The following is a 26,631-nucleotide window of genomic DNA, read 5'->3' as shown; positions in this document are numbered from 1 at the left end:
GGTTGGGTATTGGGGGCACGGTTTTGCAGTGGTTCCGTTCCTTTCTTAGTGGGCATTTTCAGTCAGTGTGCATTGGTGGCGAGTGCTCTGCCCTGTGGCCATTCCTTTGTGGGGTGCCTCAGGGCCTGGTTCTCACACCCATTCTTTTTAACATCTACATGAAACCACTGGGGCAGGTCATCCATTGGTTTGAGGTGAAATTCCATCAATATGCTGATGATACTCAGTTGTATATTGCCACCCCAGGCCACTCCGGAGATGTCATTTCTGTGCTTGCCCAGTGTCTGGAGGCTGTCAGGGTCTGGATAGGCCAAAACAAGTTCAGACTTAATCCCTCCAAGACTGAGTTGCTTTTGCTTACTCCTCGATCTGGACAATTGCCGAGTCTGAATCTCTCCCTGGTCAGGGTTGCGCTGCCACTGAAGGAGGTGGTCCATGACTTTGGGTTCCTCTTGGACTTGCGGTTCCTGCTTGAGCAGCTGGTGGAGACCATGGCCAGAGGTGCTTGTGCCCAGCTTTGGCTGGTCCGCCAGTTCAGGCCCTATCTCGACCGGCAGGCCCTGGCAACGGTAACTCATGCCCTTGTCATCTCTCATCTGGATTACTGTAATGCGCTCTACCTGGGGCTGCCTTTGAAGATGGCCCAGAAGTTTCAGTTGGTCCAGAATGAGGTAGCCCGCCTGCTTATGGGCACTAGGAGATATAATAATGTGACACCTCTCTTGCAGTTGCTGCACTGGTTACCTATTTGCTTCCCGGTCCAATTCAAAGTGCTGGTTCTCACCTTTAAAACCCTTCTGGGCTTAGCACCTGCTTACCTGTAGGACTGCCTCTCCTGGCCAGTCCTGTCCTGTCCTGTGATATCTTCTCAAGTTGCCCTTCTTCTGGTCCCTGGTCTCAGAAAGGTCCATAGTACTAGTGCCCATGGAAGGGTTTTCTCTGTTGCTGCCCCTTGACTTTGGAATTGTCTCTCTGCCTCCAGATTTGGTCTGCCTCCTCCCTCTCAGCCTTTAAAACCTCATTGAAGACATTTCTTTTCCGCTAGGCGTTTGCCCTTTAATTTTTTTGGTGGGGTTTTGCTTTGTTTTGGTTTTAAAATATGAGATGCTGTTCTTGTTTGTACACTGCCCTGAGTCTGTGGATTGGGCGGTATATGAAATTTATAAATAAATAAATAAATAAATAAATTCTACTCTTGGTCTCTATAATAAGCTATATACTTTCAAAGCCAGCAGTACTTTGTACATAATACCTAAGTATGGCAACGCAACTTCCCCCTCCTCCAATCCTCCAACACCAATGCTTCCAACAAATAGGGGTGCGACATCATAAGATTTTGTGTATATCTCTATTGCAAGCTGGACCAAGATGTGATTCTATCATACCACACTGTTACATAGCACAAATACTGATGAGATTGAAAGGTTTGACCTGAAAATTCGATAATATTGAATTGTAACTACAGCCATAGAGAAGGTTAACACTTTCTTTGTTATATTAATAGGATAATTTCTTTCCTCTCACAAATCCCTTAGAGTGCTTTTTCTCTGGATGCTGCTTGTCTGCATGAAACATGCTTTTAATCCTTTCTGTGATAATGCTCTTTTGGCTTGATCTAACCTGCTGTTATCCTGCATCTTCCTAAGAATAAGCACTGAGAGTGTATGTACAGAAGAAATGCAAGTTGTCTTATTGACAACTTGCATTAAAGCATCCCGACTGCAATTCATGATTCTGGTTCTTCTTCAGAAATGTATAAGCCTTAATCTCCCTTGAAGGTTTATAGTGTCAGCCCCAGCGTCAGAACAGCCATTATATTCTGTCTAAAAGAATATTGTACACATTGATCTGAAATGTAATCCCTCCTCATGGTATCTCTGAGATTTCTAAAAATGCTATCAAATTTGAATCCATTTCCTTCACTGCAAGTATATTCTTTATATACCTATTATTTTGCCAACCACATGCTCTTAATTTTCAATCTGCTGCCTTAGGATTTCAGTATATATCTATCTTTCAAAAACAAAAAGTCAGAACTCTTCCTTCATTTCCTTGAATGTTCAAACAGGAAGCATGACCACATGGCTACCCTGGAGAAACAATCAATGTTCCCTTTTTGTTAATATCTTTTCTTAGCAATAGTCTGATATAATATAATTTTTTATGGCTCTGTGTGGAATGTTGTAATGAGCACACAATAATGAGAGGATTTATGTGTATCATCCCGTATGTAATTTATTCCTCCATAATATGCCTTGCAATAAAAAAAATTATAAATCTGTAAACATGTCACCATAATTCTGCTCTAGAGATGTGTAATATTATTATAAGTAGTAAAAAATATTGGAAGAAGGTAATTAAACTTAATCACACTGATCTAGAGCCCCATGGGCACTGCAATGTATCCCTTGGTGCATGAGAAGCTGCCCCCTCTAATGAATAAAAGTGCGAGAACTTTGTGGGTTTTTGTGCTGAAGCAGATTTTGCATTTTGTTTCGAGCGCAAAACAAAACACAGAAGGCCAAAATGTTTCATTGAAACAGCAATTGACTCAGTTGTTTCGACAGAACAAACCTCGAAACGTTTCAAGAGTTTTGAACATAGGGAACAATGGGGAAACTCAAAACACCCCACTGTTCCCCATGGATCAGTCCTAGGGACACCAAAGTGGTTTAGGTGGTATGGCGTGATGGGTGCTACCTACCGCCCAACCCACAAAATAAATGGGCAAGCAGGCAATTTAAAACAAATTTTTAAGCTTTCTCCAAAACCTTGATAGGATCCTAGGATATAGGATATAGGGCTGAGTGAGAGACTCCTGCCTGTAACTTGAGAGAAGTCTGACTCTGTGTACTGAGCTGAGCTAGATGGACCAATGGTCTGACAAGAAACATTTGATTTGTATGATAACAAGCCAACCAAGAAGCAAGGAGTTCGTAAGCCAATTAGAAGCCAGTGCCAGAAATCTAATCAGCACGGGGAAAATAGGCCTCCAAAATGGCACTTGAAACAAAATGCTCTTTAAATAAAAATGTTTTCACTTGAAATGGGATTTTTTTGTTCCGAGTTCAAAATAAGCTCTTTATTTAAAGAGCATTTTGTTTTGAGCTTGACCCTCAAAACAGCCTGTTTCTAGCTGAAATGTTTCAATGGTGAAACATTTTGCACATAGAGTCCCTATGACCACAAAGGCACACTGGAGAGGAGTGGATGATGAGATCTAGAGAAGTATCTATGACCTTTCCCCCTTTTGTTTGTGTTCTATTTCCCACACGTCCTAGCATGCCATCTCAGAGTCAAGCCCCGCATAGTGCTATAGGACTTAGGAGAGAACTGCACTCCTGGGGTGAATAAAAGCTGAGGGTGATTTTCATCAGGACTGCAGCACAGAAGGAAAGGATTAAATACCACCACCCCCTTTCTGTTCTGTGCTCCAATTCTTATTAAATTCCCCATGGCTATTATATTTTATTTTAAAAGATGGAAGTCCCAAGGACTAGGTATATTTATTATTTGTCACATTTATAAACCACCTATCATATAGATGTCCAGGTAGTGTGAAATGGTTTAAAATACAGCACAAAAATACACAATAAAAATAATTATTTTGCATCATTTATGGTTTGACCCTCATTTCATTTCATGACATGATTCAGCAAGGTCCAAAATCCCTCCTTGCACAAAATAAAGGTTAATTTTTTTAAAAAATATATATATTTTAAGAGCATTTATTGTTATTGTTTACTAATTTTAAAACATTATCAAAACTATAGCAGCATTATAAGCACAAGACAAATAATCATCCAGTATAGGATAAACAGATATTTGCACTTTTGGAAATTCAGGGAGGTCTAGTTAGTGTCTAGAAGGTCTATCTTCTAAGTAGTCAGAGATTAGGGGTGTGCTCAGAACTGGCTGGCCCAGTTTGGTTTGAGTCCGAACCAGACTTGAACCAGACTGGGCCAGTAAGTTCCAGCACCCCTTCACCCCCCACCCCCAGTTCAGTTCGATCTGGGGCAGTTCGTGGACCTTTTAAAAAAATGGGAAGAATTTTTTTTTGTTACTTTGCCCCTTTGGGGTAGTTGTTGGAGGTGGGGGGGGGGGAGTCCATGGAGGTTCACTCTTCCCCCACCAGCCTCTCTTGCAGCCCAAACCGGCCCCTTAGGCTGGGTCTTCGGCTCGTTTGGACCTTCCCCCTCCGGCACGGTGGCCATTTTGGAGGCCACCACACCTGCAATTGACCTCTTCTTGACCCAGGACAGCTTCTCCAGTAATGCATAATAATGTCATGAGAACATAAGAACAGCCCTGCTGGATCTAGTCCTGTCTAGTCCAGCATCCTGTTTCACATAGTGGCCCAAGCCCACAGGCAAGAGCTGAGGGCATGCCCTCTCTACTGCTGGGTTGCTCACCCCTGCTAACTTGGCAAAGCTGCACTTTTTAATGTGGTGATTCTCTTTATTTAGCAGGGGGAGAGTAACTGGCCCTATCCACCCCCAGCACAGTGACTGTTGCTGGTGTCTTATGTTTCTTTTTAGATTGTGAGCCCTTTGGTAGACAGGGAGCCATCTTATTTATGTATTATTTCTCTGTGTAAACCACCCTGAGCCATTTCTGGAAGAGCGGTATAGAAATTGAATTAACAACAACAACAACAACAACAGGTATTTAGAGGCATTGTGCCTCTTAGGCTGGAAGTAGCCTATAGCCCTCAAACTAGTAGCCATTGATAGACTTGTCCTCCATGAATTTATCTAAACCCTTCTTAAAGCCATCCAGGCTGTTGGCTGTCACCACATCTTGTTGCAGAGAATTCCATAGGTTAATTACATACTCTCATCCCACTGTTGAAGTCCAGCACTTAGCAGCACAAGCTCCTTGGCCTGATTGGTTGGTGGGTCGGCCAAAGAGGCAGCACAAAATTCAATTCCATTCAAGTAAACACACACAGAGGAGTGTGTGAGAAGTAAAGGAGTGGGAGCAGAATCAATTTTCAGTGGATAATTAAAATCAATTTTTAATTTTTAATTTAAATGGATTTTAATTGCAAGTTAAATTAAATAATACAGTACTGTAATTATCAAAATTATAATTAATTTATAATTTGAAATTGTAATTAAAAATAAAATTTCATCAAAATTTAAATAAAATTTTAAAATTGATAGTTAGCATCTTACGAGGGCAGCACAATGCTGCAAGAGGCACCAGGGAATGGCTCCAAGAAGCTCCACAAGAATGGCTAAAAAAAGGCTCCCCAAAGCTCCCCAGAAATGGCTCCAAAAAACTTCCAAAAGCTCCCAAAGCAATGGCTTCTGAACAGGTGCGGCTCGTGAACTCTCCTCCGGGGGGGGGGCAGCGGGCAGCTTCTTTAAGGTAAACGGAGCCGGTGCTCCATGCCGCCCTGCAGCCCCCGCAGCGGGGAATCGCCTCCGCCACTCACCTGGCCGCTGGTGGGGGCTCACCTCCGTGGGAGCCAGGTGAGTGGCGGAGGCGATTCCCCGCTGCGGGGGCTGCTGGGCGGTATGGAGCACCGGATCTGTTCACCTTAAAGAAGCCGCCCGCCGCCGCCGCCCCCACCCCAGAGGTGCGTTCATGAGCCGCGCCTGCTCCTGAAGGCCCCCAATGGCTCCCTAAGGATAGCAAATGCTGCCAAATGTGACCCAAAATGGCTTTTAGAAGCACAAAAACTTCCAAACATGCAGACCAAAGCACTCCACTGTCCTCTTCCAAACTCCACTCACAACCCATGAGCATGTGGAGCAAGAGCATGACCACAACAGGGCAAAAATGCGCAGCCGGAAACTGCAGATATGCAAAGCCGTGTACTGTGGATAACAAGGTCAGCTATATATTGCCTGACCACAGATAAACGAAACCGTGTGTGCCAAAATTGTGGGTAACAAGGGCCACCTGTTAGCCACAATTTCTGTTAATAAATTGTATGATATGTTAATTGTATGACCACGGTTGCTGGTTTGAATCCCTGCTCGTATGTTTCCCAGGCTATGGGAAATACCTATATCGGGCAGCAGCGATATAGGAAGATGCTGAAAGGCATCATCTCATACTGCACAGGAGATGGCAATGGTAAACCCCTTCTGTATTCTACCAAAGACAACCACAGGGCTCTGTGGGAGCCAGGAGTTGACACCAACTTGACAGCACACTTTACCTCTATAAGGTCTGGCAGCCTTTTAACAAAATAGTCCAAGTTCTCTGAATTATTTCTTGGGTGGGTCCAGCCTTCTTTAGATAATTGGGACTGTCTTTGTCAAAAATTAAAGGAAAATAATTTAAAAACTGCCATGGCGAACACTGACATTCATTATCTCACATAGGTAAAAGCATCTGAGAGCTTCTGATTAGAATGAAAATGCCTATGCAGTTCAGTTCTGAATGGCAATGTACTCCAGAAAGTTAAGCAGGACCTATAAGACAAATATTAAGTGTTGTAAATATGGAGAGAGCAGATTATATTAATTGTTGGTTGGCGGGTGATATAACTCAAAGGATATATGGACAGCTGTAACTGAAATAATCAAGAGCATCACAGGCTGATTACATGTTGATCTTGGGACTTTTCCTGAGCTTTGGGACTGTCTGAAAGATCTTGCAGCCAATGACAACTTGGAACCAGTTATAAGCATTTTAAGTTTGTTAGGACAGAAACTGCTAAAATGAAAGGCTCCAAAGAGCCAAATTAGACATGACAGGGCAGCCATGTTTGTTTATTTATGTGTTTGTGCCTTCCACATAAGTAGTGAGAGTTGGGAATTGTAATATTTATTCACAAAGGGTGTGAAGGTGACAGGAGCCAAGCTGCACTCTCTCACACCTTATCTTACTGTTCTCCAGAGCTCCAGGTACTTTTCTCCTTAGCTCAGTTTACTTCCGAAATCAGAACCAGTCTCCAAGAAAAGCTTGATAAGGGGAGTGGCCTGCCTTATATCCTCTTCCTGTGACTCTTCTACCTGTGTGCAACTTTGCTCTAGAACTATCAACAAAAAGACCTTTTATTGCACAAAGAATAACTAAAAGATGCTACCAATGTTTAGTTTTTCTTTGTACAATAAAAGGTCTTTTTTTGTTAAGAGTTTGGAATTAATATGTGCATTGCATCACCAACATATTGATTTATTTATACTAAAACTTAAAATCTTATTTGTGAAGCAGGAAGGCGTATGAACAAATGCGTATTTTTCAAAATAACAACATTAAAAACTCACCTAACTGATTTCTATATCAATAATCTGGTCATGGAATAAACATTTTCAGATTTTCAGATAGTTCTAAACAATCAATCAGTGCCCGTAGGTTATTTATTTGATTGAGACCAGCTATATTCTCTTTTTGTGCTGTCATGTCCTAACAAATGTCACTACTGATGCCAATGTCTGATAAAAAATCATTAACTGCTAATCCTATCCAGACAAGCTGACAGATTTCATTTTGTCTGATGCAAGTATCATCGTTCTATTTCATCTGCTGAATGACACCCGGTAAAATTCCAGTTAGACATTGATTGAATGAAATAAAACAAACAGGGGGGAAAGCTCACACTTCATCCATGTGCTAGATAAAATGATGTCTAATGCCTTTCATCCGGCAAAGAAGAAAAAAGCTTCCCCAGGCAAATTTAATCTGTTTTAAATACTGGGGGAGGGGGGAGTGACATGGAGTATTGCTAAATCCAAATCAAAAAAATAGAAAGCATTCTATACTTGAAAAATAAGTGTCAGGGTATATGGTGTAGTCCACCATGCTGGAGCCAGCGTGGTGTAGTGGTTAGAGTTCTGGACTAGGACCAGGAGGACGTGAGTTCAAATCCCCATTCAGCCATGATGCTTGCTGGGTGATTCTGGGCCAGTCACTTCTCTCTCAGCCTAAATTACTTCACAAGGTTGTTGTGAGGAGAAACTTAAGTATAGTACTTAATAGTACAGGGCTCTGGGCTCCTTGGAGGAAGAGCGATATATAAAATGTAAATAATAATTTTTTAAAATGATAGCGTCATGGAGGGTGATACTGTGATAATAATGCAGGGATTATTGGCCCCAAAACTTCCTATGCCACTGTGAGCACCCTCAGGATCCGTAGTAGACGCAGACTGGATTTTTTGACCATTGAGCTTGAACCCTTGAAAGCAATGCTCCTCTGCTGGGTTCAGTGAATCATTAGGTACATGAAGCATTATTGGTTCTTCTTCTCGTTATTCCTTTCTCCATGCCAATTCCTTGTATGTGCAACCAGCCACCTGTGGATGTGTTGTTGACAGAGCTGGTCCTTATCCTTGCATAGCCCTCCTCTTCTCTCCAGCCCTGCAAGCCTCTCCTCGATTTCTCTGATCCCACTGATTGTTTCCCTTCATACCCACCAGACCAAACAACCTGAGCTCACTATAGGACAACCAACTCTAACTGAAGCTATTCCTGAAGATGTTTTCCTCCAATATTTTTTCACAATTTCAGATCATTACAAATTCCAGAATTGCTTTCAATAGTCACCTGGAGATTGAGGCCAGTTCTTGGAGTCTCCAAGCCAGTCCAAGAGGGTGTTAACTGCTGGAGTTTGCAATTATTTTTCAAAGTGCCAACAAAGGAAGCTGCCCACTCCAGTTACAGAGTAGAGTGCAGAGTTTTGTTGCTGCAGTCATCTAAAGAATATGCATGGAGACTGTTGTAGATAGATAGATAAAGTTTATTATGGTCATAGACCAGTTAATCTTTACATTTTACAAAATATTTGATTAAGTAATGCAGGCGTTACGAAGCTTACATACAGTAAAACAAAATTTGGCCACATTAACAGTCATCCCAGGTTTAAAATTAGACAGCAGATACTCCAAGTAAAAAAGATCGGTGTGGCCAGGACAATTCTTTAGCAAAAGTAAAATAAACTTAGAATGACTATCCCTATAAAACTCATAATAAAGAAGTACAAGGACAGTGGTCTCTATTTCACCTGCACCACAGGGACAAAAAGATGCCACATAAGGTAGCCACTTGTATTTTCCCTCCAAGACCGTGGTAGGAAGTACATTGAGGTGGGCCAGGGTCAATGCTCTCCTAAATTTAGATACTAGAATGTTATCTAAATAATCGGGGGGAAGACTGTTGTACAATCCAAACTAAGTAGGCTTATTGGTGAAGTACATTCTGGATAGTAAAGACCTATCCATGTCTAAAAGCTACATAATAGATAGGTGGAAAGAGAGAGATGTTTCCATCTACTCTCCAAGAGGAAAGGAAGTGGACTAACTCCTCATAGGAAATACCTGAGGAGTCAAGGCAGGGGTCATAGAGAAAAGGTAAAGCAGGGACAGGTAAGGAGACCCTCACTAACTACCTCTACTCCTAATGTCCCTAGTGGTCAATGCACTGGAACTCCATCTCCAACATTAACCCTGTTTCACAAGCTTCTGAGCCTGTCTTTTGACCTGAGTTTTCCATATTTGCACCTCTTTAGGAATTGAGCACATGGGTTCTAAGGGTTCTCCCCCTGGAATTGAGCACATGGGTTCTAAGAACCCGGCCCTCCTCCTGCCTCCAGGGCTGCCTGCCAACCTTTTAGAGCTGCTGGATCATCTCCCCTCCCCTCCTTTGCCCGGGGGAGGGGGAATTTCACTTAAACAGTGGCAAATGTAGCTGCTGCTGGAATCTTGAACACAGTGCAAGAGGAGGCTCCCAACCTCCCTCCACAACACGGAGATCAACAGAGCAGTGAGGAGCAGTGCAGACTCCCCGCTGAATGCCTTCTCCTGTGCTGCATTCAAGATACCAGCAGAAGCTAAGTTTGCCACCAGTTAAGTGAAATTCTCCACTCTCATCACCCACTCAGCCCCGCTGGAATGGCATTTCTGGCCCTCATCACCAGGAAGGGAATACACTGCTAATGACAGGTGGGGGTAGGTGCGCAGACGGGGGCGGACACCCATCAGAATATGGGCCTCCTATGCTCTAGTTACGCCACTGCTCCCTGGCATGTTACAATCACTTCCAGGAACTGGGCCTAAGAATTATTTGCAGTGCACAAGACTCCAGAATGACATAATAGCTGATGCTATATGTTAAGTCAGTCATGTTGCCAGTATGAACATATGAAGCTGCCTTATACTGTGCCCAATCACTGGCCTGTTGCCCAGTATTACCTACTATGACTGGCAGTTGCTCTCCCAGGCTTTAGGAAGAAGTCTTTCCCAACCCTGCTACCGGAGATACTTTAACAGCATCTTCAGGTCCTTTAACTGTATCTCAGAGATCTTAATGGATATCTTTTTAACTGAATGATTATCGTTGATTATGATTAACAGCATGATTATCGGGGTGGGGGAGGTATCTGAGGGGGCACAACATTTCGATTGATGAAAATAGGGGCGTGTCTATGAACGCACAGGGGGTATGGCCAAGCAACCTAAGAGCTGTGGTGTGCAAGTCTGGCTACCAATGTGCCACAAATGGAAAGGAGGCAATGACATGCATGCAGAGCATATTATTCCAGATTGCCAAAGCAGGCGAGCCAGCCCCTGCCCTCCAACATTCTGCAGATGAAACAACCAATGCTCACACCAGGCTTGTTGCTCAAGCCCCTCACCATTGCATATTGCTGAAGGCTGGATTCCACCTGCTATATACTATGTACTGCATAGTGCCTTATTGTGTACTGCATAGTGCCTTACATGCAGGTGCACAAGAGAATGATGCAGCCACTTAGAGATTTAATAGGCTGGTCCACACAATTCCAATTAGGAACTGTGTCTCCTAAGACATGCCCAGTGTTCCCTCTAAGACATACGTGTTTGTGTGTGTGTGTGTGTGTGTGTTTACATGTTTTTTTGATGTCCACACAGTTAATTTTAGATCCCACTCAGGGTTCCACTCTGAGTGCATGTGCACCCACACTGCCTTGATATTGCGACCCGGAACATAATTCATTCCGCGCACAGATGAAAATAAATAAATAGAGAGAACACTGGACATGTCTGTACGTGATCATCTGTGAGTAAAAAGCAAGGTAGGAAGGGGAGTGATAGTCTGCTTATCAGCAGCTGGATTGGAGGTATCCAGCTCTTTAACAAGGTAGGACAAAAAGCCCTTCGCCCCAGCTTCTGCTTACAAGATGATCATTTCCTCCCCTCCAACCTTGCTTTTTACTCACAATCAGAAAATGGGAGTATGCACAGCTTCCAAACTTCAGTAGAATGTGTCCCCTACCCTAATCAGAATTGTGAGAACGGTCCTAATTTCTGGACATGCTGGAAAGGAAGGTGAATCTTGTAGAACGACAAATCTAGTGACTCAAGTGAAAAAAAAATGAACAAGATACCTCCAAGAGGCAAAACAGGGCAAAAGAGTGACAGTGATTTACTAGATTAGAGAAAATAGGGCCTGCCTCTAGTAAATAGAGCTGGAGCCTAGACAGAGACATAAGAATAAAGAAGAAAATTGTCCGTGTATTTAAAAATTGACTTTCTTTCAATTTACCAGAGATTCAGAAATGGACGCTGGGAAAGGGGGCTTGTCCTCTCACCTCCCCCTGGTGCCATCTATGAACTGAAGATGCCAGAGGTCATACCAAGGAGCTTCTGCATTCAAACCCTGTGCTCTGCTACTGACAATGACCTCTCCCCATGGTACAGTCCCATGTGCCCTGGCACTTGCAGAAAAATGCTTTGCAGTTCTGTTAGTGGCTCTTCACTTCCATGTGGAAATCATGACATTACACCTGGTTTCCCCACGGCAGCATGGCTAATTTATGCTGACATTGGGATATCACCTTTACCTATTATCACATGGAAGTGAAGTGCAGAGCTCTTTGAAAGCTTCAGCACCTGACATGTTAGCGTCCAAACAGACCTTGGCATTGTTCAGTAACTTCACAGCTCATGGAGTGGGGTGAGATTACAAAAAGGAAATGAGAACTGAAGTATACAGGAAAGGGCACAGAGAGCAGTAACTTGCTTATATTTGTAAACTGCTTTCTCCTAGTTTATGGTAAAATATGCCAGCTAGAATTACCAGGAGAAAATATGACATGTGGAACCCAAATTGAAACCTAATTTAAACTTCAAGCAAATTGTCTCACTGGAATATATACCATAGTTTAGGGCAAGCTAGTAAAAGCTTCATAACTAAATAAGTATGCTTAGACAGTTAACAATAAAAAGAAAAAAAGCCCAAGGTCACCTTTCTATTAAGGCATGCTTTTATGCTCTCCGTTGAAGTGCTCTGGGGGGAGAAAGTGTGACAGATAAAAGCAAAATTGTATGCTGAAAATGGCTCATTTTAACAGTGCTGAAATCTTGAGCATACTTACTAAAAGGAAATCCCAATCTAGAGCCAGCAAAGAATGAGACTTGTGTTCAAGTGCACATGCAGTATTACATTCTTTTGCACATATAAGTGGTGTGTTCAATCTATCTACTTCTTTTTTGGCATATACAATCACTTGGATACTGCATATATGTATTAAAAGGTGCATAACAGGGATGTGCATGAATCTATTTTTTGTTTCAATTTGTACCCAAATTCAATCACCCCCAGATTGGGTCAGAATCTGACCCTCCCCCCCGCCATCACCCAGATTCTATTTGTACCCAAATTTTCCAAATCTGAATCTGAATTGATTCTGGACAAAAAGGGGGTCCGGGGGGCAAAAAAATTATAACTAAAGCTGCTGAAATCCCCATTATTCCTTATGGGAAAAAGCTTAAAGACACATAAACTTCAAAAATCATTTAAAAATCACCCCTCTGCCAAATTTCTTTGAAATCAGGGTGGTAGCTTCTTTGTACCCTTTGAGCACTACCACCCACCACAACCTGCTCTGGGCCACCATGGTGCCCCCCACATGGAGCTATAAGGCTGCTGAAATCCCCATTATTCCCTATGTGGAAAAGCCTAAAGATGTGCCAACTTCAAATATTCTTTAAAAATCACCCCTTTGCCCAATTTCTTTGAAATTTGAGTTGTAGTTTCCACCCGTTGGGAACTACCACCCAACCCACTTTGACCACAAAATGGAGGTATGAATATCTGAACTTTTTTGGTCCGAATCTGGAGTGATTTGTTTTGTACCTGAATCTGGGCAGTTGAGGACAGGGGTTATTATTTGTTTTGTCTACAAAGCACCCGAAGCAGCCAGATTCGGGTACAAATCATTTTGTACCTAAATCGTTTCACACATCCCTAATACATAAATACCCAAGCACAGGGACATTTTACATGTAATAAAAAGAAGGGTGCACATGATCCTGAAACTGACTCCCCTGCCCCACTGAATATGCAGCCCACATGCTGGGTTGGTAGGACTTGCAAGTAAACATGTTTAAAATTGTCATTGGACTGTGCTTTTTTTAAAAAAAATAATAATAATATTAAGTAATTAAAAATACAACCATATAAAAATGAGATGCAGCTCAATTCAAATGCATCAGTATAAACAAGATAAAATAAATCAAAATTAAACAAGAACTGTCAAGAGAGTCAATGCCTAGCTGGTATGCTACACAGAATGATTAGGGATCATAAGTCTCTACAGTCAATGATGTTGTCAAAAGAGAGGGTGGACCGGATGCCTACTGACCTCTGCTGGCATATTCTAGAAAAGGATCTCAAACAGCCCCCAAATTAACTGGTTTCACCTCCCCTTTAGAAATTCTGATTTCATGTGTCAATGTTTCCAGAAGAGCCAGATGTCAAAAACCAGGATGTTCAGTTCTATAAGCAAACCCTTCTGCAGGTGACTATGATGAGCATGTCCACAGCCTCACAAGTGCTACATCATTAAAAAAAAACGCACAAGATTTCACAGGCATATTCTAGTGATATTATATTCCAGTGATATCGTGCCAGATATACCAGATAAATGTTGAGTATGAAGGTGTCAGTTGCTATAGTGACCCCAATTTAGGTTATCTTGGAGTGTATAATTTCACCAGTTTCATTAACATATTGAGTTCTAACTCTGGATACTATCCACCAAGACCCCATAAATAAGTACCTGGGGAAGGCAATTACTTTGGCTAATAACTTGTATCTGCATGAGGTATCTTGATCATGAAATTACTCTCACCAGTTACTGGTTGCAATGCTTCTAGGTTGCTAATATCTATGATATTAGTTCGCGAAATGCCCGTGAGACAATTATCAGGATACAACAAAAATCTGGTGGTTGTCGGTGCAGTTCAGACATGATGAAGGAACCCACAAGTTTCTCTCTGTGGTGAGATGGGCTGATTCTGGGATTGCATGTCTACCTTGTCATTAGAAGAATTGATTTGTGCAAATGTGCATCTTCATGTGGGTGATGTAGATGCGGCCACCATTATTTCCATGATGTCAATGGCATCTTTCGGAGTTGCTGCCATCATGGAAATCACAGTATCCAAATATATGTCACCCATAAAAAGGCAACAGTTCACAATTATGGTGCCTTAATAGTATATTTACTTCACATGAAACACGACAAGTATTAGATCAAAGAGCACCAGGTTAATATTTTTGTGAAAGCAACACAGTGTAGTAACTGATCTGCTGATTGGGATCTAACAAGGCTTTTGATTGATTACTTAGAAATATTTCACACCTAATTAATATATATATTAAGTCAGAACTATATGTTCTGACTTGTGTTGCTATGCATATTTCTATTGAGAACTGTATGCCATTTCCTCTTGTCTTATATTTGTACATATATATAAAAATCAGAGAAAGAGAGAGAGAGGCCAGCCCCCAAATGGGCCCAAATGCTGCTGAGGTAACAACATAAGCCATATTCACACAGAGTACAGAGTACTCATGTACAGATCTGTATAAATGTAGTTATTCACATGTTATGTTCAAGGCATGTACAGCAGTAAACTTCCTATCTGTACCCTACATTTGAGGAGCATGTACCCAGGTTCACTTTTAAAATTAAGTGATGTATAGTCATTCATACAAACACATGTCAATGTGTACAGACAACTGCACTGCTGGCTCAGCAGTGAGGGCAAGTTTCAACAACATCCTCTCCCACAGGAAGTGCTCTGTGCTGCCCCAAAATATGTTCTGCAGGGTTGCACAGCCTACAGCATCATATTTTTGGGTGACACAGATGGCTTCCAGGGGAAGGCGAGGTCACGCTGCAGCATTAATCTGGAACTCCTCATTGCAACAGTGCTTTGTGAACCAGGATGTCAGCCAGTAAGGTTGCCCAACTTTCATCTAGTTATCTTCTCTTCCAAAATCACCAAAATCATCCCTGCCCCACAAAACCATTGCCTGCAAGTAGAGTAGTGGGGGAAAGGGTTGGGTTGTTTCAGCTCAGCATTACTATACAGATGCCAAGGGAAAGTATGAGCATGGAAACTTTGAAAGAGTTGTAGTTTGAGAAGAGGTGCCCCTTTAAAGACTGCTTGATATATTAAAAAAACAAGACAGTAAGGACTGCGCTAGCTTCATCTATCATCAGATAGGTTCATCTATCCAGCGCTCCTTTTTCAGCACAAATGTCTTTGGGAGTTTACAGACTATAAATGATAGTGAGGGCCTTCCCCCTGTGCTTATCTCTACCATCTGATACTCAGAGGTAACCTGCCTCTGAACATGAAGTTTCCTTTTACTATCATGACTAGCTGTTTACAGACCTATCCTCCACTAAATTTCTCCACTTCTTTTTGAATGTCATCTAAGCCAGTAGTCATCACCACACCTTGAAGTTGTGAGTTCCACAAGTTAATTACAACTTGTGTAAAGAACAGCTATATTTTGTTTTCTTGAACATCCTTACAATCCATTTATTTGTATGACCCGAGTTCTAGTATTATGGAAGAGGCAGAAGTTTCCTAATCTCCATGCCATGCATGTTTTTATAAACATCTCTTTTGCCTTTTTTCTAAATTGAAAAGGTCCAAGTGCTTTAGCCTTTCCACAGAGGGGGAAATGCTCCAACATTACCTGTGTACACTATCATAGGTGAAAATGGCATCTATTTTGCCATGTATACAAATGTTTGGAAGCCAGCTTAGGGTAAAGCAAATAGCAAGAGGAAGGAGATTTTATCTCATTTAATAATCAGAGCCCATAAGAGCAGAGCAGAACAGAGTTCTTAGCACTATTTAATGCAGCCTATTTTGGGAGATGAAGAATGGCAAGGCTTGAAGCTACTCATTACCTTTCCAATGCTTTTCTCTGCAGAATATAAATGACATTTAATGGCTTTATTTCACAAGGTCTCTAATGGACTTAAGGGAATGGCCTCTGACCATCATGACACTGCCAACTTTATTTTCATGTTTTATATTCTCCTTAGACTAATTATTTTTTGTATCATCCTAAAAAAATTATCAGAAGTAGAATAGATTAGTGCTGGACTCTAGATTTCAGATCAATAGTCAAAACTGTATACAGAATACAAATATGGTATCAAGGGAGAAGAACTGCAGCACCAAATTAGTCTTGCAATGATTTTTTAAATATGGTGTATTGTCTTCATTAAAAGTCCCCAAGTTAGGCCATGGAAGCAAGTGTGTATGCTAGACCTTTGTGAAAATTACTTCTTTTTCATGAATATTTTGAACAATATCAAGAAACGCCTCACCTTTTTAGTGATTTCTTAGCACTCCTAGGGAAAATCATTCCTTGTTCATTTACACTGCCCTTGCTTTCTGCCCTAGTGATTTCATTATGTAGCCCAATCTTATTTGGCATGTAACATCATGCCATTATCTACTTCTCTGCATGAACCCTAATTGGCTAGGGTCACTCATGAGGCTAATAAGGGGAAGGAGAAGAAACAATAGCCAACGTTCTAAAAAAGTCAGCATCCAAACAGCAGCAGCCAGGGACAACAATTGTATTCAACAGGATCAGGAAAAGTGTTTTTTTGGAAGAAGAAAAAATTCTACCCCTCAATAATTGGTAGTTTCTGTTCCAGAATAGAAACTGGAGAATATTCAGTGGAGGTCTAGCGTATACTACACACCAAAAAAAGGAGGTGCTTGGATTCATTATATAGAGATTGTCAGTTACTTAGCAATACTTAACGAACAAAGGTATATGTACAATTTGCAGCTTCTGAATAGCCTGCTGTGAACTTAAGAACTTAAGGACAGACAGACAGACACACATACACACACACACACACACCTGCCGTATACTGAGTCAGACCATTGGTCTATATAGCTCAGTATTGTCTACACAGACTGGCAGTGGCTTCTCCAGGGTTGCAGGCAGGAATCTCTCTCAGCCCTATCTTGGAGAAGCCAGAGAAGGAACTTGAAACCTTCTGCTCTTCCCAGAGCGGCTCCATCCCTTAAGGGGAACATCTTACAGTGCTCACATGTGGTCTCCCATTCAAATGCAACCAGGGCAGACCCTGCTTAGCTAGGGGACAATTCATGCTTGCTCATTCATTCATTCATTCATGCCCAAGGCCCATCTAGTCAAGTATCCTGTTTACCACAGTGGCCCACCAGATGCCTCTGGGGTCCCAGACAAGAGATGTGGGCATCCCCTTGCTGTTTTCCCCCTTTGACTGGTATTCAGAGGCATCTTGCCTCTATGCCTGGAGGTAGGCTGTAGCCATCCAGACTAGGAGCCATTGATAGACCTGTCCTCCATGAATTTGTCTAAGCCCCTTTTAAAGCCATCCAAGCTGGTGGCCATCACCACATCCTGTGGCAGAGAATTCCATATATTAATTACGCTCTGTGTGAAAAAGTACTTCCTTTTGTCTTTCCTAAATTCCCTGGCAATCAGTCTCATGGGATGACTCCTGGTTCTAGTGTTGTGAGAGAGGAAGAGATTGGATTCATGATGTTGACAGTGGCCCAGAAAGATCACATGCCTGATGTAGCAGCAGTTTTCTCACTCCTTTGTGCTGCAAAATGACAAACTTTTATGAAATTAAGGAAAGCTGGACCTCAAAAATGTCATACTTCAGTAGCAAAATGTCAAACTGTCTAGAAAAAAGAAAGGAAATGCGGGCTGACACACAGAGCAAGGATGCATATCAGCAGTGAAAGAACCACCTAATGAAAATTCCCAAATAACTGTACCCCAGTGTATCAGGGAAGTGGCAATGTTTGACACCCTCCTCTTCCCCAGGAAGCCCTCTGTACCACCCAAAAATATATCTCCAAGGGCTGCGCAACCTCAGGGACATATGTCTGGGTGACACAAAGATGGCTTCCTGGGAAAGGGGAGGATGTCAACAATTGTCAGTCACTTCCCCGCTGCACTGGTGCAATTACCTGGGAAGATCAGTTAGGCTGCTCTCTCACTGCACCAGTGCATCTTTGTTCTGTACATCAGCCACAGTTCTCTCTCTCTCCCTACCTCATGCTGCATTTTCCTCTTAAAAATTAGGCTAGTTCAGATGACACTTTGCCTAACTGACCCACTCTACATGTGAGTGATTCATGAAAAAGATGTAAGTGCACTGTGAATGTGCACATCTCCCTACTCTACCTAGGGATGGCAATGGAACTGGCGGGGGGTGGTTCGAAGGCAGGGGGGCATACCTTTAAGGGTGAGGAGGGTGCTCTCACCCCTCCCACCACATCCCCACTGCTGGCGCTCCATTTTAAAAGTCCCCATCAGGGAGGCAGCGTACCTTCCTGCTACCCCAGTGTCCTCCTCGGCTGGAAGTTAACAGAAGTACCCGGCAGACGTGCACATGTTGGGTGCATATACGCACACATCATGCTCACTCGTGGACTCGTTTGGTGGGTGTGTGAGCGAGCATGACATGTGCATGCATGTCCTCGGCATGTACACTCATGCCAAGTACTTCTGTTAACTTTTGGCCGAGGGGGACACAGAGCTGCTGCCCCAACAGGGACTTTTAAAATGGAGCGCCAGTTGGGAAAATGTGGCGGGAGGGGTGAGGGTACCCTCCCCCGCCCTTAAATGTATGCCCCCTGCCTTTGAACCAGCGGAACCGGCGACCAATTGAACCAGTTTGGAGGCCCATAACGGGCATCCAAACCAGTTCCATGCACATCACTAACTCCACCCATCCTGCAGCATTCTGTTGCTTAATTGAAGGGGGGCAGAGTATATCAGAACCACCCCTCCACACACAGTATAAATACTACTCCAAGGTGGTATTTCAAGCATGTGTAGAGGAACACTTTGAATGAAACCACAGCCACAGCCACATACAATTAAGGTGCTGAGCTCACTGAGGAGGAAAACATTTAGTCATATCTTTATCACATGGGGCAAGATGGCTGGGCCAAGTATTATCTGATCTGGCTTACTGTCTTGTCTAACTTGCACCTCAGCCAGCATACCCGCATCCAAACCATTCACTTGGCCAGGCAATCAGAAATATTATAAAGGATGAGGAATTAAAAGCTCAGTTTTGCAATTATGACTGTATGAAAAGAGAGCAGATTATTGAGACGTAAACCATTACAATCCAGACTAAACTAAATTAAGCCAAACTAGATTATGAGGGATACTAAATCTGAAAACAGAATTCATTTTGAAGACACAGAGAGAGGGAGACTTTATACACAATAATAAGAATTACAGGCCACGTCTGTGTTGTTGTTCAGTGAATTTAAGTGTTACATAAGAGCCCATTGAGGGGGAAACAACTGGATTTCCCACAGGCAGCATGTTTGCTCTGGTTGGCTACATATCCATAGTAACAAGGAAAATTGGTGGTCTGGTCTGTCTTTATAAATGACCAAAAAAAACCCTGGAATATTTTAAACAGCATTAAAAATTAAGCAGAACAGACATGATATGGAACCAAGAGTATGTGCTTTTAAACTAAACAGGAAATACCAGGCAAGGTGCTTCTGTGTTACAAATGGATATGCAGTAGTCATTTGTTTGTGGGAATCGTGTTTAATGCTGGATACATTTTATGTGTCGTATTTTATGCTGGATAAACCCTGCTCTCTCCATGCATGGGCAACAGGGTGTGGAGGAGCTTGTCACAGATCTCCAGCATTGCTGTAGATCTCCAACTCTCCCTCATTCCCCAACAGGCTTCCTAGGTGCCATGCCAGGAATGCTGAAACATGACTAGTCCATCAATTTCAAGTAAATGCCCTCCCCCATCTCAGTTTGGAGCACCCACTACTACGTTCTTCTCCATGCCGCTCTGGAGAGCTGGTTTGCATGCTGGAGTGAAGGATGACCCACTGGAGGCTCCCGCAGGAGACATGCAAGGCTCTTGTTTGAAGTGAAAGGTCTGATTACATTGCAGCATGTCTAACTAAAGCAACAGAGGGGCAGCTTGGCCGGGGATAGAAATATTAGGTTGAGTCCTAGTGGAGCCCTTCTTCCTTGCTCTCTTTGTTCAGGGTCGCTAGTCATTGCTTGCTTGACTACTGCTCCTCAAAGAGAATACTTTTAGAGTTCAAATACTGTCTATCTATCTATCTATCTCCATGCATGCACAGATGCCTGTGTTCTAGTTAGGCCCAAAAGGATTAATATTTCAGGAATCCATTCTGCCAGAACTTAATGTGCAAGAGTCAAATGATTACACTAATTAGCTTCCATATGACTGTTTTTCAAAGCAAGCAATAGAACTGATGGAGAATATCTCATTAGGCCCTCTCCATCTCTCCATGAGTAAATTGAAAGATAATTAAACTTTGATTAATTGATCTGGTAAGAGAAGACGGTTCAATTAGTGTTGTGTATGTCTTCTGATCAGTTAGTGATGATGGCTTACAAACTGTCCACTGAAAAATATATATGTGACCTTGCTATCCCAACCCCCAAAGTGCAGCTAAAGTGGAGTTAAGATTATTGGCAGGGTGCTTCTAGATGAGATTACTGAGGTTGATTCAGTTCTCTAACTTATGCTTTGTGACTTTCAGCCAATTCACCCAATCTTCAAAGCAGGCTGTAAAATACCTTTAAAAAAAAGAAAACAACAACAACATCAACACCTTGCATTAGCAACAACATTGTCAGACCAGGGTGAAAAAGGTTGATATTGGAAGGAGGCTTTTGGAGACCACTTTAGGACCCCTAAATCCCTCTTCATGCTGAAAATGCTTGTGAACATTCAAATAGCCCTCAACCGGGGCAACGGGGTCCACCTCTCGGCCATGGGCATGAGGACATTCTGAGGCCAGGATTGGCTAAGGCCATACTGGGCCTCTGGGGTGCAGGGCGTTAAGCTAGGCTAACGCCTGCTGTGGCAGGTACAGTGTGGCGTGGAACAGCTAAGAAAATGGGTGTGGCACCTTAGGTAAGCGTTTAAAATCAAGGAGGAAGAGCGGATCCCTTGAGGCTTGACAGATCAGGGTTGCTGCTTAACTCATATGCAGGTGACACCCTTTCCATATGGCTGTGCAGCTTTGGAGGGGTGGCGTCTGATAGTTGAAACCAGACCTTAGGTCAGCGAAGAAGGGCGCCTCCGTTTCAGAATGGAGGAGCGGCCTGGAGCCAAGGTGCTATCGCCACGGTTGTTTAGGTAATGGCGGCCACAGCTGTGGCCGGCCAGCTAGCTGCCGCACAGTAGAGGGACAAGCCAATCCCAGTGAATATGCCTGTATGTGCAATACAGCTAAACCTCAATAAAGAATTGGCCGATTACACCATAGTAATGTCTCCGCGTCTCCTTGGGTCTGGGTGCAATGCTTGTGAACATTCAAATAGCCAAAGTTTTAATTGACTGCTTTTGATGCAGATATTTTGACTTCTCTGCTACTGCTGATTTCATTGTTGCTTAATGCTTTTAAGCCTACTTTCCTTAAGGAAAATAAGCTTATGAGATCACCCGGCTCTAAGTATGTATGTGTGCCCCACCCGCAACTTTGCAATGCCTGGACCAATATGAACCAAATTGGGTACAGTTGTAGGGACATATAAGGACACCTCAACAGTGTAGTTTATGTTGCTGGCATCCACCCTGATTCAAGAAGGCAGATGCATGGATGTTTGAGGCACAATTGGGCTAACTTGTGGACTGCTTAATGGATTTGAACCAAATTTGTTATTGCTGTAGGGACACAGGGACATCTCGATAGCATAGTTTGTGATGATGTAATCCATCCCGATCCAAGATGGCAGACACATAAACATTTGAGGTGCAAGTAGACTAACTTGTGGACCATCTAATTGATTTGTTATGGATATGATGAATATTTATATACTGCTTTTCAACAAAAGTTCCCAAAAGAGTTTGCATAGATATAAATGAATGAATGAATGAATGAATGAAAAAATGGATCCCTGTCTGCAAAGGGCTCACAATCTAAAAAAGAAACATAAGATAGACATCAGCAACAGCCAATGGATGCTGTGCTGGGGATGAATAGGGCCAGTTGCTCTCCCCCTGATAAATACAGAGAATCACCGCTTTTAAAAGTTGCCTCTTTGCTCAGTTAGCAGGGTGGATGACATCATCACAAACTACACCATTGAGTGATACAGGGGCCTGTATCCAGCTTGACTTTTTAAACACATGTATGGTCATTCACACTCAGACATGTACATGTGTATAGACACTTGAACACACATTCAGCATAATGCCTGAACAGGGCTCATGGCTTCTGAGCATAAATGATTAAATATGTAAGCTGAAGAGGGGTTATGACTGCAAACCATTTAAACATTAGATAAGATCAAAGACTTGTATATAACCTTGTCCTCTGCCACATCCTTCCTTCTCATTCGTACTGTAAGCTGCTTTGTGCATGGAGTCACTCACCATCTCTATGCTTTCTGCTGACAGCCCTCTTGCACACCCCATGCAATATATACAACAACAACAACAACTTATAAACCGCTTTTCAACAAACATTTCCAAAGCAGTTTACATCGAGAAATAACAAACAAATAAATAAGATGGATCCCTGTCCCCTAAGGGCTCATAATCTAAAAAAGAAACATAAGATAGACACCAGCAACAGCTGCTGGGGTTGGATAGGGCCAGTTACTCTCCCCCTGCTAAATAAAGACAATCACCATGTTAAAAAGGTGCCTCTTTGCCCAGTTAGCAGGGGTTATAGAGGACTGGCTAGATTAAACTCTTCATATTTAGCTTTTTAAAAAGAAAATCACAAGCCATTAGCCATTAGCCATTCATCACACATCAGTTCAACTACAATTAGTATTACAAGCACAAGTAGTTTGATATGATGCATTTTGTTGATTTAGCAAAAACACAGATCTGTCATTAAAATATCACGGCTTCTATTTAATAATCATCAAGTATTCCTTTAGCCTATTTATGTTCTAAAGTAACAAGAGAAGTTATTTAAAAGCGATATCTTTGTCTCATTTTTGTACAGTAAGTCTTGAATACCAAGCTAGTCTAAGATATTCCAGTTCCCTTGCTGTTTTCATAATCATTTTTAGATGGAAGCTGAGGATTCTGAAATTCTGTATACTTCTTTACTTGCAAGGGGATTAAGGGGAGATGGAGCAGACCAGAGAGATCTGCCCACTAATTAAGCTATAATCATGAAAGCAACTCTGACCTAGGAAACAGCCCTATAAGGAATCAGACGGTCCATCTAGCAATACATGAGGCCCGCTTTATTCATGAGGGTTCCATTTTCTGCCATTTAAGCGCAAATATAGAAACTATGAATAAAGAAAGCTTACCCCATGAGAATCCAGGCGTTAGGTTCCTTACTCGGAAAAAAAATGACATAAAAGCAGGGAGGGGCAAAAATAAGAGCAGTAAACCACAGTACTGCTCTCTCCAGGTCTCCAGAAATGCCCCACCCATCCTCCAATTTTTCACTTTTAAAAATTATGCGTGTGTGTTTTAAAAGAGCCACAAAATTGCTCTGCACTATGAAATGGCAGACAGAAATGATGTCAAAAGTCATTTCTGGCCACTCAGGAACCACGGATAGGTGAAATTCGCCTACATTTCCTGCCACAGGTATAGAAACTGGGTCTGTAAGACCAGGCTTGTAGCCAGCCTCAAAGTCTTGGGCAGGGGGGTCACAAAAGTCAGGGGGGGCAGGTTATATGGTATTTAAAAAACAATTTGCAGCCTGGGGCAAATGTTGGGGGTGTCAATTACAGCTCATTACACCCTGTAGTTACGACCCTATGTAAGACCCATCCGCGGATACAGCAAACCACAATCTGTGAAACTGTGGATAATGAGTCTCCTTTATTGTCTATAAGTTGACTGACAGTAGCTCTCCAGGATTTCCCAGCCCATCCTGGAAATGAGAAAATTCAACCTAGGACCTTCTGCATGCAAAACTTATGTTCTGCTATTCAGCTGATATGCCAGCTGTGTCCATTTCTTGAGATGAACGACCTCAAAACAGTGGTATATATGCTGGTAATCTCTAGGCTGGATTACCACAATGCACTGTATGTGGGGCTGCCTTTGTACTTAGTCTGGAAACTGCAGTTGGTTCAGAATGCGGTGGCCAGGTTGGTCTCTGGGTCATCTAGATGAAACCATATTACTCCTGCATTGAAAGAACTACACTGGCTGCTGATACATTTCTGGGCAAAATTGAAAGTGCTGGTTATTACCTATAACGCCCTAAACAGCTTAGTCCCTGGGTATTTAAGAGAACGTCTTCTCCACCATGAGCCCCATCTCCTGTTAAGATCATTTGGAGAGTTTTGTCTCCAGTTTCCGCCAACTTATGTGAGCTAGGAAAAAATCACATAATCACAGCTGTAGAGACATATAGGGGTGCCCAAATGCCATGGTATGTGATGATGTCATCCACTCCAATTCAAGATGGCAGACACGTAAACCTTTGAGGCGCAAGTGGGCTAACTTGTGAACCGCTTAACCGATTTGAACCAAATTTGCTACAGCTGTAGGGACACATAGCGATCCCTCAGTGGCATAGTTTGTGATGATGTCATCTACCCCAATCCAAGATGGTAGATGCATGAACATTTGAGGCACAAGTGGGCTAACTTGTGGGCTGTCAAACTGATTTGAACCAAATTAGGTACAGTTGTAGTGATACACAGGAACACCTCAGTGGTGTCGTTTGTGATTATGCCATCCACCTTGATTCAAGATGGCAGAACCATAAACTTAGGTGAGCTAATTTGTAAACTGCTTAACTGATTTGAATCAAATTTGCTACAGCTTTCGGGGGCACATAGGGACACCTCAACAGCGAAGACTGTGATGATGTCATCCACCCCAATTCAGGACAACTTGTTTTTTCTGGAGTAGAATCGAGGATTTTCCCACTTCTAGAAGAATACAGGTGTGAATCAGCAATACAAGGCAGGGGTAAACATTCAGCAGAATGTAGCCCTTGAAGGAAGATGAAAATCCTGACTTATCTCCTTTGTTCTCTCTCACACTCTCTTTTCTACATTTCTACTCATAGTGCTTCAATCATATTGCCCACTGAACTGACTGAAGCTTATTGTGTCAGAGTAAAGTGATGATCACACTTCTAGTCAATACGGCAATTTCTGCCCTCTGGTTACACAGCCAAGGCTTCATAAACTGATTTTCCACTGCGTATTGATGAATCATAACTAGCTTTTCAGAATTCCTTTGATACCACTAGCTTTTCAGAAGTTCTTTACATCCATGTCAACAAACTCTCTCCATCATAACTACATGTTAAGTAAAACAAAAAATCATTAATATTTATTTTGTGCCGTATGAAAACAACTCCCTTTTGAATATGAGATTTCTATTTTCCTGCAGTCCTAACCTTTGTTATCTAGGCTTTGTTATGTAGATATATCTATTAAATAAAAGAGAATTTTAACTTCAAATGGTTTGCTCAATTAGCTGCTTGAAGAGGATATGATGATATCTTCATATTTATCTTTAGTGAGTTTTAATAACATAAATGAGATTAAACATATAGGCTGAAGGAAATGACATTTTTACTATATAAACACTTGTTCTGTGGCACCCCAAATTTCCTCATTCATTCATTCATGGCAGTAAAAATGCAGAGTCTGTCTGCCATGTTTAAAATTCCACTTCTATGTCTTAGAAGTTGATTTGCTGCAAATTTCTTTTGTTTCCCTACAGCTAAATAAAGATTTGACTTTGCGGTTTCTCCCCCCCACTCCCTTCTTCAGAGTGTATTGTTATGCTGCTGATCGACAATCACCATTCCTTTGTTTTGCAGATTGCTGGTTAATAGTTCAGAATTGTCTGTCTTATTGAAAGTGCTGCTGCCTTTAGCAGCAGGAGCACAGATTAATTTCCTCCAAACATTATTGAGTTGGAGTTACTCTAGTGTGTGGGGAGGCAGTCTGGAAGTCTCTGTGATAGTTGCCACATTCTTTCACTGCATCCTCTGTGGTGCAATGGAACACCCCTCTGATAAATAGTCTACTACTCTGTGGTATGTTTCCCAGACCATGGGAAACACCTATATCAGGCAGCAGCTGAAATAAGATGCTGAAAGGCATCATCTCGTCCTGCATGGGAGATGGCAATGGTAAACCCCTCCTGTATTCTACCAAAGAAAACCACAGGGCTCTGTGGTCGCTGGGAGTCGACACCAACTTAATGGTACACTTTACTGTTTATCAACATTCAAAACATGCACCAGCAGCTTCTCCAGTTCCAATGCAGTCGCTGAGAGGACTGCAGTTATCCCGGGTGATACACCAAAAAGTTCTTGAAGTTGGGGTGTGTGTGGTGGCACTGGTCTCAATCCATCTTCTGTGCTTGATCTATAGAGCCTTTCTGTGC

General features: G+C 42.3%; 1 long non-coding RNA gene across 1 annotated transcript in view; it reads left to right on the top strand.

Moving 5' to 3' along the window:
- Positions 1-26,631, top strand: part of LOC128325090 (uncharacterized) — a 46,892-nt gene that overhangs the window by 12,292 nt on the left and 7,969 nt on the right. The gene's annotated exons all lie outside the window — the stretch shown is intronic.

This window comes from Hemicordylus capensis, chromosome 4 (assembly GCF_027244095.1).
Source record: "Hemicordylus capensis ecotype Gifberg chromosome 4, rHemCap1.1.pri, whole genome shotgun sequence".
NCBI classification, from domain to species: domain Eukaryota; kingdom Metazoa; phylum Chordata; class Lepidosauria; order Squamata; family Cordylidae; genus Hemicordylus; species Hemicordylus capensis.
This window is presented reverse-complemented; position numbering and strand designations above follow the sequence as displayed.